The sequence below is a fragment of the Pipistrellus kuhlii genome, unplaced genomic scaffold (assembly GCF_014108245.1).
Source record: "Pipistrellus kuhlii isolate mPipKuh1 unplaced genomic scaffold, mPipKuh1.p scaffold_m20_p_8, whole genome shotgun sequence".
Lineage (NCBI taxonomy): Eukaryota > Metazoa > Chordata > Mammalia > Chiroptera > Vespertilionidae > Pipistrellus > Pipistrellus kuhlii.
Window position 1 is genome coordinate 49,703,031 of NW_023425584.1, and position 21,111 is coordinate 49,724,141.

Below are 21,111 nucleotides of genomic sequence, written 5' to 3' on the forward strand. Positions count from 1 at the left end.
CAGGGCACATGTAAGGTTGCAGCCTCGATGCCCAGATGCCCAGTAAGAGCTATGTGGGAGGCAACCAATCAATGTTTCTCTCTCATCAATGTTTCTATCTAACTTTCTCCCTTCTTCTCTCTCTAAAAAATAAATAAATAAATAAAAACATATTTTTAAAATATCAAACCAACTTCTTTTAAATAGACACGCTTATTCTAAAACTCAGATGAAAAATAAACACAAAGGTAGGATAAGTCTGAAAAACAAGAAGAAAAACAGAAGGCTAGCACTAAAGACATTAAAATGCACCTATATGATAATGTAATAAAAATTAAAAGTGAGATATTGAAGCATAACCAAGAAGACATAGCAACTCAACAGAAAGGAAAAAAGTTCCAGAAAGAGGTCCAAACACCTGTAAGAACGTTTATATAATAAAGGCATTACTTCAAATTGGCTGGGAAAAAGTTGGCACTGAGAAGCGGCCTGCATGAGGTGATGGCACCGCAGTGGTGGTGTAGAAGTGCATGCCAACTTCCAGCGCCGCTGGATCAGGCTTTGTCATCTGTCACTGGCCGGACACATTACACTCTCCTACTGGAGAGCTGTGTGCCTGACTATCCCTGTTGAACCCGTCATCAGCCTCCACTGCCATGTGCTGAGGTGAGTCTCAGCATCCATAGTAATGCATGCCAACAACCAGTTGGCTCACAGTTAGGCCTGGCCTTGCTGCCTGCCCAGGCCCCCACCACCACATGTGTGTCTACAACCAGCCCTTGCCATGACAGCTGGCCCCAGCAACCAACTACGTGCACACCATTGGTTCCAGCCACCACTGTTGTGCTGGTTCCTAAGTGCTGGACCTAAAGACAACACTGAGAAGCCCCCATAGTCCTTGCAGACACTGCAAACCAGCCCACAGTGCTCACGGAGGACCACAGAGTAGCCGATGCTGTGAATCTCAGAGCTTGAGCCAAAGAGACATCATGCCCCCTTCCACCACATATGCCTGCGCTTGACATCCTGCAACACCAGACACAGGCTCACACCGGGATCCAGCACACACCACCTGCAGGTGAAAGTCTCCCTTACCAAGGTCCGTCCATAAAGTCTGCAAGTGGCGAGTGCTTCTTCAAAATCACAGACACCTAGACAAAGTTAGGGGGATCATAAAGAAGCAGGGTAGCCCTGGCCGGGTGGCTCAGTTGGTTGGAGTGTCGTCCCATACACCAAAAGATTGCGGGTTTGATCTCCAGTCAGGGCGCATACTTAGGTTACAAGTTTGATCCCTGGTCAAGATGCAAAAGGTCGGAACTCAAGAAACTAGAAAAATAATTAAGCGAGCCCCCAAATAATAAAATACATAGGAATAAGCTTCACCAAGGAGATAAAAGATCTGCATAATGAAAACGAGAAAACGTGAAAGAAATTGAAGAAGACACAAACAAGAAGACACAAACAAGAAAGACAGGAATATTTTTGTACGGACTGGAAGAATTAATGTTAACATGTGTATGGAACCAACAAAAAGAAAAGAGCCCAAATATACAGAGCAGTCCTGAGAAAGCAAATAAAGCTGGAGGCCTCATGCTTTCTGGTTTCAAACTATCCTACAGAACTATAGTAATCAAAATAATATGATGCCAGGATAAAAAATAGATACATAGGCCAACGAAAAAGAATTGATGGCGCATAAATATCTAACAAGGGAGCCAAGAATACTCAAGGGAGAAAAGACAGTCCTTTCAATAAAAGATGCTGTGAATATTGGATATTTACATACAAAAGAATAAAAATAGACCCCTATCTTACAGCACTCACAAAAATTAACTGTAAATGGATTAAAGACTTAAATGTAAGAACTAAAACCATAAACTCTTAGAAGAAAACTTGGGGGGAGGGGAGGAATCTCCATGGCATTAGTCTTGGCAATGATTTTTTTATATATATGCCACCTAAAGTACAAGCTACAAAAGTGAAAATAAACAAGTGGGGCTAAATCAAACTAACAAATTCCTACACAGCAAAAGAAATAATGAGAAAATGAAAAGTTTTCTCATTTTACGCTGAAACCAGTTTGGCTCAGTGGTAGAGCGTTGGTCTGCGGACTGAAAGGTCCCAGGTTCGATTCCGGTCAAGGGCATGTGCATTGGTTGCGGGCACATACCCAGTAGGGGGTGTGCAGGAGGCGGCTGGTCGATGTTTCTCTCTCGTCAATGTTTCTAGCTCTCTATCTCTCTCCCTTCCTCTCTGTAAAAAATCAATAAAATATATTTAAAAAAAAAAGTTTTCTCATTTTTAAATAATCCAATTTTAAAATGGACAAAAAACCCTGGCCTGTATGGGTGGATGGTTAGAGTGTGGCCCTATGAACTAAAGCGTCCTGGGTTTGATTCCAGTCAGGATTACATACCTGGGTTGCAGGTTCAATCCATGGCCCAGGTTGGGGTGTGTGCAGGAGGCAACCAATTGACAAAGCTCTTTCACGTTGTTGTTTCTCTCTCTCTCTCTCTCTCTCTCTCTCTCTCTCTCTCTCTCTCTCTCTCTCTCTCTCTCTCTCTCTCTCTCTCTCTCTTTCCCCCCACTCCCCTTGGGTGAGGATTAACAAAAAAAAATTTAAATGCACAAAAACCTTGAATAGTCAGCTTTCCAAAGGTGACATACAGATGACTAATAGGTGCATATTACTATTCATCAGGGAAATGCAAATTAAAATTTAAATGTAAAAGAACTGAAATCAAAATGTATAAAATTATTTTTGTATAATCTTAAAATTTTAAAAATGTATAAAACTTATTTTTGAAATATCAGAGAAGGAAAGCCTTTTTAAGTATAACTCATAACCCAAAAGCAATTTTTTAAAATTATGAAAATTTCTAGTGCATAAAAATAAAACAACTTCTGTTTAAAAAAAAAAAAAGCCATGGTAAATATGTCTAAACTAAAAAGTTTGCAACAACTATCATAGACAAAGGGCTAATTTTCTTATTTAAAACATCAACATACAAAAAAAAAAAATGGGCAAAGAAAAGAAAAAAAGAGTTCAGAAAAATTAATTAGTTTTTAAATATATTGCTAAATGCAAAAGCTTACAAATTATACACTAAAACAATGTTAAATTAAAATTACAATAGAGGGCTTCAAAAATGCATGAAGCAAAAACTAACAGGAGAAATAAACCTGCAATTTATAATGAAAGATGTACTTGAGCAACACCATCAACCCTTGACTTAATTGATATTTATAAACCGCTATACCCAAAACCAGCAGAAGAGATACACTTTTCAAGTACACATGCAATATTCACCAAAATATAGCACATGATAAGATATAAAACAAGCTTCAATAAATTTCATTGGAAGTCATTTACGTTCTCTGACCAAAACTGCATTAAATTAAATTTAAAATCAGACAGATATGTAGGGAAAATCCCTGTATACATAGAAATTAAAAAACACATATGTAACATACCAAAGGGTCAAAAGAAGAAATAACAAAGGGAATTAGAAAACATCTTTAACTTTTAAAAAATGAAAATAATTTATCAAAATTTGTGGTAAGTAGTTAAAGTAGTGCTTAGAGGAAAAATTAAAGGCTTAAATGCTTTATCATAAAAGAAGGAAAATTTTTAAAGCCTCCAATTAATTATCTGAGTCTCTCTTAAGATGCTAGAAAAAGAGCACATTAAGAACCAAAGTATTTAGAAAGAAAGAAATAATAAAAATAAAATTAGTAGTCTGATAAATAAAGAATATAGAAAAACAATAGAAATAATAGATCATAGTAGTCATAGATATAGAATACAGAAAAACAATAGAGTCAATAATTCCCAAATTTGGTTCATTGGGAGAGAAAAAAATCAATAAAAAAAAATAAACTGCTAGCTAAAATATTCAGGGGGAAAAAGAGAAAACACATTATCAATATCAGAAATTAAATATTCCACAGACATTAAACAAAAATACAAGAGGAATATTGCTGACAACACCAATAAATTCAATAACCTAGATGAGATGAAGGAATTCTTTGAAAGATATAGACTACCAACTCTCAATGGTGGATCAAAGCTCAATGGCCTAGATGCTTCACTGATTAATTCAGTGAAACAGTGAAGGCAGAAATGAAACCAATCCCATACAAACTCTTCCAGAATATAGAAGAATGCCAAGTCAGCTCCAGATGTCCCTCACTACAAGAAAGCCTTCCCAATGTTTCTCATACCCTTAGCAAAGCACGATCAACACAGAAGGACCCAAAACAAATGTAACATACTTTAACAACTGCTTTCTATTACATGTTGAAAATGAAATGTATTTTAATAAACCTGCCTTTTTAATATTCAAAGTATGTCTTCATTTTTTGGTGAGGACACCCTATAGATTTAGTAAAAAGAAAGAGTAAAAAATATGTGCAAATGTGCTCTGCCCACTTTATCACCCAGTTTGAAATCGTCCAAACAGCTTCTGTGGTGGGTACTTGGGTAAATGATTTTTAAGATACCTCATCAGAGATTCTGATGGAAGGTGACCTACCATCCGCCTGTGGAGCCTCCCAGTCCCAGGAATATGGCATGAGGGCCACTCTTTCCGACCCTGAATTCCATTGCTGGGTAGACCCAAAACTTACTTCAACTCTCAAGGAAATTCTGCTTCTTTCATTTGGCTTCCTCCTTTACTTCCACAAATTCCAATCAAAAGGTAATTTAATTGTAAAGAATAAAATATGGGCATGAGGGTATCATTCTTACAAATTCCAGCCCCTGCTGTTTTTACAAGTGCTACTGAACAGTGAACTTTTTCAGAAGTCCTAAGCCTAAGGACAGAAAAGAAGGAAAAAAACCCTGTGAGGGCAATTTTTACAACACAAAAGTTAGAATATTCAAAGCACTGTTTTCCGGTGAACCTAAGCATTTTGACAAAAGGCACTAGGAAAACAATCTTTACAAGATAACTGCCTTCAGTTGCTTCCAGTCCTGAAGGTATTGGCTGTATTTACCTCTTCTGTACACCAGATGGCAGAAATGAGCGCTATTTGTTTGCTTCTTCCCTGGTAAGATTCTGAATCGAGTTAGATTTTTCTCAGTTCACAGTCATAAATCAGAACTGTCCTTAGAGTGACCTGTGGATGTAAATTGCCAGAATTTATCATCTGCTGTTACATATGTGGGATCCTTCCTGATGTCCTGCCTCAGAGAGTCGTTTATTAAGTGTGTTCAAAAGGAACTTTTCCCTTTGAGGCCCCACAATGTGGTCACTGCAGCGGAGAGCCCATTTCCATAGTTAATGACATACCACTCTCTAAGCAAGGGACGACAAAGATGAAGAACACTTGAGAGGTATGAGAAGGAGCAAAAGGAAGGGGCTGGATAATACATTCCATGTCTTAACATCTGTTACAGTCTCTGCCATGAATATGTAAACTGAAAAATACAGCATCTTAGACGTCCCAGTGACTTTCCCGTGACTTTCTCGGTCATCAGCTTCAAATGCTGTCAATCTTCCTCTGTTCTTGGACCAAAGGCATAAGCTTGCATCTTTCCATTTGTTATACTTTTGGAGCGGGAGTGGGGTAAACTGTATTCACCCTGCACTGAGATATGCAAAGAAAAAAACGTAGCTTCTTTATTTTTCTGTTATTTTTGCCAACCTTCCAGTAGGTAAAGGAAAACTTTAAACTTGCTTGGAAATGACACCCAGTCATACTTCTTATTGAACAGTCTGCTTTCAGTTTGCAGTAGTTCTTCTCAGGTAAAATTCAGTCTTTTCAGAATTTTTTTCCCTTTCCCCTCTCCCCCCCCCCCCCACCCCCCGCCCCTTTCTCCTCTCCAAGGAGGCATCTTGGAACGGGGTTAAAAAAAAAATACTTTGCTCATCCTGGAGACCTGGGAATGTGACAAGAGAAAAATTCTGAGATGTCCCAAATTAAGTGAGAGAGTGAGAGAAAGAGACAAGAGTCATTAGCCAGGCCAGAGCTGCAGGCCAGCTAAGGAAGCACTGTTCACATACCTGAATGGATCTTGGCGCTCTGCATCAGCTTCCAGGCGGCTAGCTAGCAAGGTAGCTGACCACCAGCCCTCCACATCCTGCTTATGCATGAACTTTCAGGACTACTGCCCTGAGCCAATCAAAAAGTAGGATTTTTTTTTTTCTTTATGAACTGTGCACCTATCCCTAGAATGGCTCCCGCTTCCACTTGTCCTGCCCCCGGCCCCTTATTCATAGCCAAGGTAAATATTTTCAAAATCACATCTTTCTTCCCCAAAACATGAAGTATAAAAGAGCCATCAGCTCCAGGGAAAGGGACATGTCTTTCCCATCTAGTCCTGTTGTTGCTGGTATAAACTCCACGCCCGGGAACCTGGTCCTTTCTCCGGCTAGCACATGTCTGAATCAACCCTATCTTTCAGAAAAGCTTTCAGCCGTGGACGTTGTTCTGTTTCACAGGTGTTCCCCAGGCCCAGGCCCGTGCTGGCCTTGGAGAATGATGTATTTTCTGCACCTGGTCACACCCACCCTGCGGGCATCCACACCTGCCATCCGTTCTCTCCCTCCATCCCCTCAGGGCTCTGCAGCCCTCCCTGCAGACTTAGCAACACCAGCCCCAGCTCTTTTCTCAACTCCGTATCTCTCCTGAGGTGGGTCTTTGGTTCCCAGGGCAAGTGGCCCACGCTGCAGACTTTGGTTTAAGGTCCCCTACATTCCCGTGGAGGGCGGGCGAGGAAAACCAGCCTTCCTCGTCCTCCACAGGACAAGCCAGAACCTCTGGGTGCTTTCTCCCAGGTCAGAGATAAGGGAGTCTCCGAGGAGTCAGAGTCAGGCCCTCCCTCGGCCTAACCAACTTATGCCCTGAATCTTAACCAGGTGAGGCCGTATGAATCTCTCTGGCGTGGGTTTACCAACCTTATGGCTCTCGGTTCTTCCGGTTAATGAAGTTTTGGTGTTGCTGTTTCCAACCTTCTCAAGGATGCCACCTAACCTTTGAGAATAATTACCCTTTTTGTTTACAAAGGACCTAGTATCTTAGAAAATCAATAAGACAATCCAAATAGATAAGATTAAAATGAAAGACCAATATAGTAGCAGGGCCAAGTATAGTCTCCAGCCATTTAGATATCTCAAAGGGTATATTATGTTAAAGTATTAGAACCATAGGGAGATTGGGGGGAGTGGGGTAAGGGGAGGAACTACTGTTTTCAAAGTGTGGACTTGATAAAAGCCCTCAGGGTTTCATTGTTATGACATCTTTAGTCTTCACTTAAGGAACCCGAATGCCTTGCAGGGCTTCTTGGAGCCACAATTATAAAACAGAATTGAGAATAACAGCAGCGGCTGTAGGACTGTCCCAGAAGTGTGGCCAGATCCCCTTGGAAGGCAGAACACATACAGTGCTGTTTCCCTACGACTCTTCACAGCGAGCAGTCTAGCTGGGTCTGCTGCGTGCGTCCTGTGTCTTCAGACAGGAGTTTGCAAGGCCTGCTCCTTGGGGCCCGGAGGCTCTCCTGCTGTGCTCAGAGGACCCGGCAGGGCGAGGTTCATGTCAGCCTTTCAGTTATGCTGAAGAAAGAGCTTCTCTGTTTTAAAAACAGTTATAAAGCCACTACCCAAAGCCGGTTGTCCCCACCCCCTCAAACTAGTGTGAACTAAGAACACGTTTTGATGATTGGGGTGTAAAAAAAAACTATGACAGATTGCATGCAAATTATCTTACTAACATTTATTTTGAAAATAATAAGAGGTACACACAAAGTCATTCTCGATCCAGGACACACATCTGAATGACTGGAGACTTAAAAATAAAATAAAATAATAAAATAAAAGAGCCAGCCCTAGCCAGTTTGGCTCAGTGGATAGAGCACCAGCCTGCAGATTGAAAGGTCCCAGGTTTCATTCCAGTCAAGAGCACATGCCCAGATTGTGGCCTCAATCCCCAGTGTGAGGCATGCAGGAGGCAGCCAGTCAATGATTCTCTCTCATCATGGATGCTTCTCTCTCTCTCCCTTTCCCTTCCCCTCTGAAAGCAATACAAATAATTTTTTTTTTAAAGCCAGATACACAACTGAAAAGGTTCTGATTTAACTGGCCTAAAATGGAATTTAGAAATTAGTATTTTTTAGGTTTCCCAGTAATGCTAATGTGCAGTTATGTGAAGAAAGAGATTATACACATACACCCAGAGAGCAGAGAGCAGAGGTGCCTCTGACAGGATCCTGAAGCTTCCAGCCAGCCGGAGGCCTCCCAGCACCTGCTGCATCGAAGGCACCTGAGGAGCAGCTGTTACTCCTAATTGTTAATGGACGACGCACTCCTCACACCCCTGTCAGTCTTAACAACATTACCGTTTGCTTTGTCACAGTATTTTCAAAACGTATCATCTTACGTGTCTGGAATTTCAAAACTAAACAGTCCAGGCTCTGCTCTTCTTGACTCGGATTCAGCTCAGGAATCTGTATGCTCAAAGGCACGCCGGGAGCCCTGGCCAGTTGGTTGGGTATCATCCTGTGCTCCAAAAGGTTGCCAGTTTGATTCCTGGTCAAGGCACATGCCCAGGTTGTGGGTTTGATCCCCGATTGGGGTACGTGCAAGAGGCAGTGATTGAAACACACCTCAATGTTTCTCTCTATCTCTCTTCCTCTCTTTTCCTCTCTCTGTAAAAATCAATCCAAAAAAAATATTAATAACACCCCAGGTAATGGTTATTATTTGACAGGCTGGGAACTCCTGCTCCAGAACTAAATTGCTAAAAGAGACTCTCAGTACCAGTCTTAAAATGTCACCATTTCAAGCCATCACACACATCAATTCTATATAGACCAATTTTGTAATGTCCTATATCCATTATGGCATTCTGTGCTGCCTAGCATGGCATTTCTAGATATTTTAGCTCCCCTCCCCGCCAGGAATGCAGGAATTGGGTCTGAGAAAGAGGGTTCCATCTGGTCTTGAGCCACAGAACCTGGAGGTTAGGAAAATCCAAAAATTTAACAAAACAAGGACAATGAAAGGAAGAAGTCACATTTGGAAGTCAAAGAGGCAGTACAACTGAAAAGCCTACTGAAATGGGCTAACCCCATGCTAATGCACCTGCTGGCAAGAAGCATATGCAACAATAAATAATGATATACCATTTTTGCACACTTGGTGCTGAGCACTTTACATATACTTATCTAATTTAACCCACATAGTATATGAGGTGCATACTATTGTTGTCCCAGTTTACCTAGGAGAAGACATAGATGTGTAAACTAAGTAACTTGCCCAGTGACACCCAGTGGTGAAATAACATAGACCCAGGGAGCAGGTGCCAGCCTGGACCACTGAGCAATACAGTCTCCCACTTACAGAGAGCAGAAGCAAGCAGGTTCAGGAAGGAGCCTCAAGTCCATTGTCATGCTCATCCCCTGCTTCCAGGCAACAATTGGCCTTAATTTTTTATGCTTGGGCTAGGGGCCAGTGCTCCAGGGAGACGGACGCCCCAGGTATCCCTCTCATGCCCCTTTTGATTAATGATGCTCCAAAGCTATTGAACAAAAGTATGCGTTAATCGGGTGCAATTTTCTTAAAAGGACTGTATTCCCAAGCATGCGAGGATTGTTGGGCTCCTCTTTATGGCCTGACAACAAGACCAGGATTCTGGTACCTAGCCAGGGTTCTGTGTTCTGCTTCACATTAGTTTTTCATCACGATTCTGAGAAATGGGGCCATTCTCTCAGATGTGTTTCTTGTAGTAAGAGGTTCCAGGAACATGGTAATGAAAAAAAAAAAAAAGGGGGAGGTGGGGAGGCAGAAAGAAAGAACCCCCACTAAAACCTAATGTCTCTCCTTTTCTGAGGAATGTGAAAGGAAATCCTTTAGGAAATGGACTATAACATAAGGTAAAAAAGGAAAATAAATGGATTGGGAGTTAAACACAGCAAGCTCGCCGAGAGCTGTATGCCCCAGATTGATGACTTCCCTCTCAAGGCGATGATGCTTGATCCTTAAAGGAAGGATGGTATTGCCTATCCACAGGCCAAATTGGGCTCCCTTGGATTGGTTTTTAAGGCCCTCCTTCCAAACAACTTTAATTCTTTTTTTTCTTTTCTCTTCTTTTTTGTTTTTTTAGGGGATTAGATACAACAGAAATCCTATGTGGCCTGTGGAGCTTAAAATAAGTACTATTTGGCCCTTTATAGAAAAAAAAAAATTGCCAACCCCTGACCTAAAACCAAGATGACCTAATCTGCTCAGGTTATCATAAACAACAAAGCCAAGGTGGGCTGCAGAACCATAAACAGTCCTCTCATTAGCTAATTGGCTCTCCATCAGCCTCTCAGTACTTGACATTCAACTTTCTGCTTCAGCAACATTTCAAATGACCATGGGGTCCCTCACAAAAGAGAGAACCCTCCGAGCAAGGCAAAGATCTACTCCGTGCTGAAACTGCATCCATTATTGCTAAGCACCGGGTAGCACAGAGGTCTTGTAACAGAGAAAGAGAGAGGACTGGGAATCCATGCTCCTCCGAAAAGTCACACACAAGCCTAAACAAAGAACAGGTGGGTTAGGAGGGGAAGGGTCAGCTGAACCCTCCCTTAACCTTTCTGGGCAGAGCTAAGAGGCCACTTTAAAACCCCTGATGGAGAGAAAAGACATGGCCTTGGATCTTGAGGGGCTTCATGGAATCCCAGCTCAGCCAAAGTCACTACTTTCATAAGTTTAGGCAAATCCCATTCCCTCTTTACATCAGTTTTCTCAGTTTTAAAGGATGATCTACATATCTTCTAGAATTGTCTTTTTAATCTAGTATCACTATATGTAAAGTAATTTATATATAACCACAAAGAATATGTGTTTTATATACATATATCAATTATATGTCACTTAATTTATTCAAACTTTGAAATATATTTTATATTTTTAATTTTATACAAATATAAATAAGTTTAGCTATAATATATGTTTCAAAAATTGAACAAAATGCCATTAACATGCTAAAAAGTATGATAGAAATGCTTACATTACCATGATAAAGGTAGGATAGAAATACTTATAATAACAATGGAGGCCTAGTGCACAAATTCCTGTATCAGTGGGGTCCTTTGGCCTGGCCTGTGGGATCAGGATGAAACCGCCTCTCTGACATCCCCCAAGGGGTCCCAGATTGTGAGAGGATGCAGGCCAGGTTGAGGGACCCCACTGGTACACAATCAGGCTGGTGAGGGACACGGGAGGTTGGCCATCCAGAGAGGGACTGTGGGAAGGCTCCAGGGTGTGTCTGGCCTGTCTTACTCAGCTCCAATTGGCCAGACCCCAGCAACAAGCTAACCTACCAGTTGGAGCATCTGCCTCCTGTTGGCCAGTGCATGTCAAGCAGGTTGAGTGGCCTTAGCATATCGTTAGCATATTACACTTTGATTAATTGAACAGATGACCAGATGACCTGACACTTAGCATATTAGGCTTTTATTATATAGGATGCTAAAAAGTTGAATAGAAATGCTGTATATTGTGAAAGTCTGAACTTCCCCTCATCAGTATGGTTAGGGGAAAAGTAAATGTTTCAGCCAGAATGTGGAGAGCTTGCATTCTCTATGGCTGCCTCCAGCCATCCCTTCAGTGTTTCTGGTTAAGGGACTCACATCAGTCACAGGAAAATTTAGCTTCCATCCAAAAGGAAGGGGAAGAAAACAAAAACAACTCCACTGTAAAACAGAAAGGAAAACAAGCCTGACAGATTTATTACTTTCTGCATTTCCTGTTGCTGCTTCCCAAGGCCGGCTTTCAAAAGCAAGACTTAGTCCCATGAGAATAACCCCTACAGCGGAGCAGCCCTCTTGCAAAAAGATCTGCCTCTCCCTCTTCATTTCTTGAATTATAAAAAATAAAAAAAATCTGGAGCCAAAACAAGCCCCAGGTGTCCCGTGTGTCCAGTACTCACATGTAATGATCTCTTTCCCCTGTTTGTATAAGACTTCAGAAAAGAAAGAGGCGAAAGTTTTCAGAGTCCCAAGGATAGGGAAGGGGAACTCAGGGGCACTCCCAGAGGGAAGAAGAGAGCCATGTGATATTTTCAGAACAAACAGAAATAATGACAAACTAACACTTTCCAAAAAAATGAGAACCATTCTCATTCATGTGTCTGTTTAAAAATGTATGCCTTGTAAGTACATGTAAGTGATACCCCAAAGACAGATTCAGGAGATTGGAGATAGGCAAGCACAGAAGGGCAGACTCAGGCAAAGGATGGAATGATTCCGTGGGGGCAGAATGGTGAACTAATGTATATTGCATGTCAAAGTTTCTGCCAATGGGGTATGTTCTTATAAAGAATTAATGTTTCACTCACATTCAATACAGTTGACTTGCTCCAGCCGAAATGGACCTAGATAGCTATTTATTATTTGAATGGCTTTAACACAGTATTCTCTATCCTGCAGCTGAAGTTATTGAGTCTAACATGTGGTATTCATTAGTTGAAGTCCTGGAGTGTAATTGTCTATATTTTAGGCATAAAGCTTTGCAATAAAATTCTGCATTAAAAAGAAAGATTTATTTGAAATATCCTGAGTTCTGCCACCAACATAGTAGAAGCAACATCAGTTTTCTTTTTCTTTGGCTTAACATACACATTTCATTGGCTTCCTGATAGGCAATTACATTCAGAAAAATTAGAGTTACTATTGCAAACAAATTTTAAATAATATTTAGATTTCCTTTCTGGAAAATGACTTAAGAAAAAGAATCCAATCCCTCTTGTGATTACTACACTCTAAGTATTTAATTCCCTCCCACCATCTTCTTCCTCCTTCTCTTCCCCAATTCCTCACCCCACCCTCTTACTTGAGAATTATAATTGCATAGGGAGAAAACAATGTTAATAACCTGAAAAATAAGTTGTTAAACTTTGCTAATTAGCAAAATAGTATTTAATCTCTTTTCATATAACTTAAGTTTTGCAATTTATTTTCATTCACTTGTTATTTATTTTAACAGTGATGAAATCATAATGCTTGTAGCCTAAAAATAAATCTGGGAACCTTTTTAAGAGTAAGATTTAGGGAACAGTTGTGTTGTTGTTTTGTCCTAAGCACCTTTACTTCCAAAACAGAAAAGTTTTAGATTTTCAATTTATTTATTTTTTAAGATATATTTTATTGATTTTTTATAGAGAGGAAAAGAGAGGGACAAAGAGTTAGAAACATCGATGAGAGATGAGAGAAAATCATTGATCAGCTGCCTCTTGCACACCCCCTACTGGGGATGTGCCCACAACCAAGGTACATGCCCTTGACCAGAATCGAACCCAGGACCTTTCAGTCCACAGGCCGAGGCTCTATCCACTGAGCCAAACCAGTTTCAGCATAGATTTTCAATTTATTTTGATGATGAATAAAATATTTAAGATAAGGTCTTCAAATATTGAATAACTTAATTAAAACTGTACTACCATCAGTAACCTAAGGAGTATGCAACAGAAAGATGTCATAGCAAATGACCTAGAGTTTCAAATTATGACACATATCTATACACTGACTAAAAATAATGCATTGGGGCTGAAACGGCTCAGTGGTAGAGTGTAGGTCTGTGGACTGAAAGGTCCCGGGTTCGATTCTGATCAAGGGCATGTACCTTGGTTGCGGGCACATCCCCAGTGGGGGGTGTGCAAGAGGCAGCTGGTCGATGTTTCTCTCTCATCGATGTTTCTAGCTCTCTATCTCTCTCCCTTCTTCTCTGTAAAAAATCAATAAAATATATTTTTTAAAAATAATAATGCATTGGGGTTTTTTTTTTTTGCTTTATTGTTTAGAGTATTTTTGCTTTATTGTTGAGAGTATTACACATGTCCTCCCCTTTTCCCCCCAGTGCCCCCCTCCACTCATCTCCTGCCCCAACCCAGACCTTCACCACACTATTGTCTGTGTCCATGGGCAGTGCATATATGCATATAAATTCTTTGATTAATCTCTTCCAACTCCCTTTCCCCCTACCCCCTTCCCTCTGAGATTCTTAAGTCTCTTCCACATTTCTGTGCTTCTGGTTCTATTTTAGGCAATAGAATACTATTCAGTTGTAAAAAAAGGAAGGATCTCTCATTTTTTAAGACAGCATGGAGTGACCTGGAGATTATTATGCTAAGCAAAATAAGCCAATCAGAGAAAGACAAACAGCATATGATATCACTTATCTGTGGAATCTAATGAACAAAATAAACTGATTAATGCATTGTCTTTTATGTTTTTTACTTATAGTGAAGCAACACATATATGTACTTTAAAAAGTTAAATAGTTCATGTAAAAGAATGAAGTTGGACCCTTATCTTAAACCATATACAAAATTTAACTCCAAATACATCTAAGACCTAACGACCTAAAATTATAAAATGCTTAGAAGAAAACAAGTGACCATCTTCATGGCATTGGGTTTGGCAATGATATCTTTTCTGTCACCAAAAACATAGACAGCAAAAAGAAAAGTAGATAAGAAGAAAAAAAAAACTACTTCAAAATTAGGAGCTTCTGTGCATCGAAGGACATAATCAACAAAGTGAAAAAGCAACTTCTGGTTATGGTGGAAAATATTTGCAAGTGATATGTTTGATAAGGGGTTAATATCCTATATAATAAAACCCTAACATGTAAATTGACCCAAAGGTGAAAAGACCAACTGAGGCCTGCAAACCAAATTCAGCTCACTGTTTCTTTTGGTAAATAAAGTTTTATTGGAACACAGCCATGTTTATTTGTTTACACATTGTCTATGGCCACTTTCAAGTTACATCTTCAGAGCCGAGTAGTTGTTAGAGAGGTTGTGTGGCCTACCAAGCCCATGATATTTACTAGCTGATATTTAAAGGAAAAAGTTTGCCAGTGTTTGCTCTATGCTTCCATATGAGAAGAGGGTTTTGACCCTGCTTCCATGGCAACAGACTCTTTTTTCCTGTCTGGAGTAAAATTGAAAACTATTCCCCCATTTGTACAGCACAAAGACATCTACTGTGTAACAGTATCACAAACCATTACCTAACCCCATTAGTGTCTAGGGATATTATTGTTCATTCACATCATGCACAAAAACATACAGATTACAATAATTTTTTTTGAAATGTTTACACACAATTCTGAAGAGGCAGGTCAGGCCCATTTACATATGCAAAGGGTAGATGACAAAATATGTAATGGTCCCATCACTTCTCAGAAATTTTACCTAAAATATACATTATATTAAGCTTTAAAGTCACAGTGTAGGAAATCTTAGTGCTATAAAGAGTATTTCCTGAATGGAATTATGCAAAATCTACCATTTAATCTCTATTATGCAGCATATTTATATGCATCTAGAAAAATATGACAGAAGTGCTGAGCAACAAAAATGGTAGACATTTGTGATTTCAAAAAGCATTTAGGAAAGTATAGTATAGAAAACACACATGGCTTATGTGCATAGCTTACTTAGATAATTAGCACCCAGATCTCAAAACAGAGTATCACCCCACATTTTCAGCTTTTGCTGAGGCTGACCATTATTCTGATTTCCACCTACAAAAATAAGTTTTGCCTGTTCTTACACTCTGTACTAGTATAGATAGAATCATACACAATGCTCATACACAATGGATTCCTTCATTAGGCATTTTTGTGTGAAACTGAATTGTGCTATTATTCATTCATTCTCTGCTTTACAGAATTCTGTGGTGGAAACATACCACTTAGGTTCATTGACTCTACTGCGTATATACCTGCAGATAGCTCTGGTTGCTGTATAAAAGGAAAGAAGATTACAATAATTTTTAAAGTGAGCTACAAAGAAAAAATATTTTATTATCAGATAAAATGGGCATTTGAGTTGCCTGATTAACTATGAATGTGTATAAAGAAAAATCTATTTTAGTTTTATTAGGTGAAACACTTCATTGACTTGCAGAACTTATGATCAAATATTTTCAGAGTTGCTAGTATTCAAATTATTCTCTCCATAGTAGCCATTCTTGATAACTTCAATGAAAAATCTATTAAAGAAGCTGCTTTCCTATAACAAGTATCTATAATATTCTTTTATAATAATTGAATCGTTTTATAATAATTACTTTTTAAACCTATGCACAATGACATTAAAGCAAGAAGACAAAAAACCTAAATCCTCTTTCTCCTCCAAAATTCCCTGTATCTCAATCACTGAAGCTATAGAAATTTTGTTCTCTCCAGTCAGCATATTTTATAGGTTGCCCAAAATTTGCATTTTAAATGGGAAATTATTGAACTCCATCATTCTGACATTTTAAAAATATCTAGTTAATTCTGCAGCATAAAGAATGGTTTGAGCTCAAATCCAGATTCTCAGAATGCAAATGATCTGAGTGTATTTCCCTGCCTGGCAGAAGGTGGCACTAGAGTTATGCGTGCAAAATCACTGTTAGATGTCTACAGTGCTTAATTAGCCAGGCCTCAAACAGCTTGCTACAGTGGGAACTGTGACATATTCAAGTCAGTTTGTAGACTTCAAATATATTTACCAGAATCAAGGCCATGTCAATCAAACTTCGCAGAATCCCCCTCCAAAAACAAGTTGCAAAATACTCATTTTACAAATAGTTATTAATCCTTAATTATGGACAAAGCAGCCTATACAAATGTATGTGTGTGTACACATATGTGTGTATATGTGTATATAACATTAAACAATATAGATGTTGAAATTTACCTTCTAATGGAAGAGACGGACATCAAATAAGCCCCTAGACAATTAGCTACTTAAATGACAATCACTGCAAGTATTGCAAAGTTGACGTATAGGATGTTATGAAAAGATATGAAAAAAGAACATGACCTGGGTATTGGGCAGAGTAAGCGGTTTTCCTTGAGTCCTTCCTAATAATGCTTATTCTTCATTCCTTAAATGTCATTCTTTTAGGCCCTATTTTTGTTTCTGATCTTAAATACGACTCAATAATTAATGACATTATCACAGTTCTGTCCCATATTCCATTAGGTCATCCAGCACTACATAATTTCCCTTGGTTTTGCAATGGTAGTTTCTTGTGAGCATTCAACAGAGCAGTTCTCACCTGGGGCAGGACCACCCTCGTGGACAATGATTTGGAGGGTGTTCTTGGCATTAATGAGTGACAGCCAGGATACTCACTCATTACCCTGGGCACCCTGCCAGGTATGGGATCATCCTGTGCAAGAATAACTTACTCTTCATCCCTCATAACTTTCCAGTGCCCTGCTTGTCACTCACGAATGTGAACAGCCTGCTTATAATTAGCTCATGTTTTACATGTAAACACAAAGTCTTTTGCATGGTTTTTAATGTAAACTGAATTTTCCGGGAATACAACATGAGTATAAATAGAAGGGATACTGTACCTTGTTTCATTTGAATCTTTACCAGAAATTTTTAGCCAATTTTGGAAAAATTTTTCAACTAATGGCAGTGCCACAGCTGGTGTTTGAATTACAGATATGTCACACCAGCACCATTCTGCTTTTATTGTTGACACATTCATGAAGATCCTATAGATGGTGTAAGCACCTGACCACTTCATGTCTTCCAGTGTAATCAAGTCAAACCATTCACATATTGAAATATATATTATTTCATTAAAAGTTACTTTCCTTTAAATTCTCCTTTATATCAAAGCCAGGGGATTTTTTTTTATTATGTGTGTAGGGAGTTTGTATCATCTGTGAATTTCATTTCAGGGTAGTAAAGAAGATATTACATGATATTTGTTTTTAAAAGAGATCGTTGGTTCTGATGAGGGGAGAGCCAACACAGCAACAACTAATAGTTATGGAATCAGGAGTCGGCCAGACCAGGGTTAAATCCCCCCGACCCCCCATCCCTCCCAGTCTTCAGTACTGTCTGTGTGTCCTTGGGCAAGTTCTTAAACATTTATCATTTCAGTGTCTTTATCTACGTAATGGGACACCAATAGAATGTATCTCACAGAGTACTGTTGTTTCTATGAGGATTAACTGAGATAATGTTCAGAAAATGTATAGTGCAGTACCAAGCACATCATAAAAATGTATTAATGTTATTTTATTATTTTAACAGTCTAAGTAGCAACGGGTAATACTTTAGAGATTATTTTCCTAGTCAGTTGAAGTATACTTGTGTCTATCCTCTGAATGTTAAACTCACTGTATTGTGATTAAGAGTCCATATGGTATGTGCACATTTTTTTTAAAAAAGTTTTTAATTATTGTTGTTTTAGGTTTTAATCCTTCAGGATTAAAGCCATCTGGCTTCTACTCTGAAACCAGCTACACCCTGCTCCATCATGTTCATTTACATTCCTGTTGCGTTAGCCTAATACATAAATGCATTTGGTGACCCAAAAATGGTAAATAGAAGTCAAGATCTTATATTTGATGAGAAATATCCTTGGCCTCATTTCCTCTATAAACCCCAGACCTTATAAGCCCCAGACGTTTATCAGAACCAAGTAGAGCATTGTCCAAATGAAAATTATTGTCAAATAAAACAGGTTGTAAAAAAAGATTGATATTATTTCTGAATAAACTATTATGCTTTTTTATAATGCTGAATAATTCAGTTACTCAACAAATATTTGTTTGGCTCTTACTTTAAATAAGGAGGTGTGCTGGGAGCTGGAGTGAATACTAAACGATAGACTTGTAAGTTAGTATTCACTGATTTATTCTTTAAACAAATATGCATTGGCAAGGTAGGCTCTGGGCCAGGTGTCTCCAAATTTAGTCACAAAGATGAATAAGATATGGTCTTTGGTTCAAAAGTCTGAATCTTTGAGAAATAATTCGGAAGAATTTGAAATGTTAGCAATCACAGTTTGTCTCCGGGAAAGTTTGTAAGGTAGGAAGTAAACTAATTATGGAGTAGCTATCATGACCAAAATACTCTCTAGAGTATAATACTATCACATACACTAACATTCATTTTCTTTTAATCTCTATACACAATCTGTGAGAAAAGCATTATATGCCTTTTGTTGTTTATGAGGAAGTCAATTTAGGGAGACCATGTAACTTTTCCAAATTAGTAACAAAACCAAGAGCTAGTGTTTGCAGGGACAGGCACTGTACATGAAATTGCATTTCATTTTGACAAAAACCCTAACAGGTAGGGACTGTTTTGTTCATATTCTACATTGTGAAACAAAGAGTTAGGGAAGTGTAAGTAAATGCTGCAATCTCACACAACTAGCTGGGGAAACCAGTGTATGGCCCAGGCCATCTGCTTGTCAGGCTGGAACGCCTGACCACTGCATGACCGTTATCTATAGTCCTAGGAGAGCCAGAAAGAGGACGGCCTGACTTCCGACTCCCTGCTCTTTCTGCCAGACTCTACTTCCTCTAGCTCTGGAGTACGTCTGGAGACCATGGAGGAGCTGAACCCTTAATGAAATGAGATAGAAAAGCAACTGCATATGGAATTGAATGGAACGGCTTGAGACAGACCAATGTTGCTACCCCTTCATTCAGAAAAGTCAAATAAAATACAAAATTCATAGATTTTTAAAGCATCCAAGAGCTTGCGAAGTAAGAGAAATACAAGGACTAAAATGCTGCAGAGGGGAGAGCCTCTCAGAGGTGAGCTGAAGGCCTGAGCTCTTTTGTCCTGAGGGCATTTGCTAATTCTGGATGGGTTCGTAAATTGGTAGCATGATTTCTGGCTATTAAAACATTGTGTGACTGAGACTTGGAGTTTATCCCAGGCAGAGGCTCTTCTGTGGGAAGAGAAAACAGCAAGCTGTTCATTGCTCCAGGACTGGAGTGACAAAAATTGGAGACTTCAGGAGCCTCAAACATCCACGAAGTCACTAATTCTGAAGTTGCATGAGGTAAGAACTTAAGTACCTAAATCTAACATCTCTCACAAGCAGAGCTGACTTCCCATTTGTCTCTCTCGGTGCCAAAGAAACAAAAATGTGCCAAGCTCTGAATTAAAGCCCTGCAGGGTCCAGTCTTAGGAATAGGAACAATCTTACTGAGTCTCACTACCTTAATCAGCTTGGGCCGCCATAACAAAAGACCATAGACTGGGTGGCTTAAACAACAGACATTTATTGCAGTGCAAGGGGCTGGAAGGTCCACGATCAAAGTTGCTGGCTGAACTGGTTTCTGGTGAGAGCTTTCTCACTGGCCTACAGATGGCTATCTTCTCGCAAGTCCTTACATGATGGAGAGAAAGATCTTTCTCTTTTTGTATAAAGCTACAGTTCTAAGAGCGTAGGGTCTCATTTTTATAATCTTTTTTTAAAATGTATTTTATTGATTTTTTACAGAGAGGATGGGAGAGGGATAGAGAGCCAGAAACATCCATTAGAGAGAAACACCCAATCAGCTGCCTCCTACACCCTCTACTGGGGATAAGCCCACAACCAAGGTACATGTCCTTGATGGAAATCCAACCTGGGACCCTTCAGTCTGCAGGCCAATGCTCTATCCACTGAGCCAAACCAGCCAGGGTTCACCCTTATAATCTTACTTAACCTTAAGCACTTCCTGCAAACCCTGTCTCCAAATTTAGTCACATTAGGGTAGGGGTGTCGAACTCAATCAGAGAAGGGGCCAAAATCTAAAATCCAGCCTAAATCGCGGGCCGAATGGTTTACTGAACAGTCATAAACTGTCATTGTGATGGAAACGCAGTGGAGTGCAGTGATGACAGTGCGGTGCGGGCCACATTGCAAGGCCTGGCGGGACGGATTTGGCCCGCGGGCCTTGTGTTTGACACATGTGCATTAGGGGTTAAGGCTTCAACATGTAAATTAGGGGGTGACATAATTCAGTCCATAGCACTTATCAAAGTGTGGTCTGGCCTTGACACACCTAAATGTGTGGAAGTAGAATAAATATGATTTCCTAACAATGTTGTAAAAAGTTGTATAAATTTAGACTCTGAGTGTGAATTATCTACAAAAAAAAAAAAGTAGTTGAATGTATTTTTCTCTTTGTTGAAACTACTACCTCAAGATGTTGATCTCTGAAAATGAAACATAAGCAATTAGAAATTAGCAATAAACTTTCATAGCAATCAACCCTATTTTATAACATTCTTTTAAATGCCAACATTATTGTGTAGAGCAGTTAGATTTTCCTGCTGAGCTACTAAGTGTTTGCTCAATTTGAATTTTCTGGATCTCATTTGTGACATCAATTA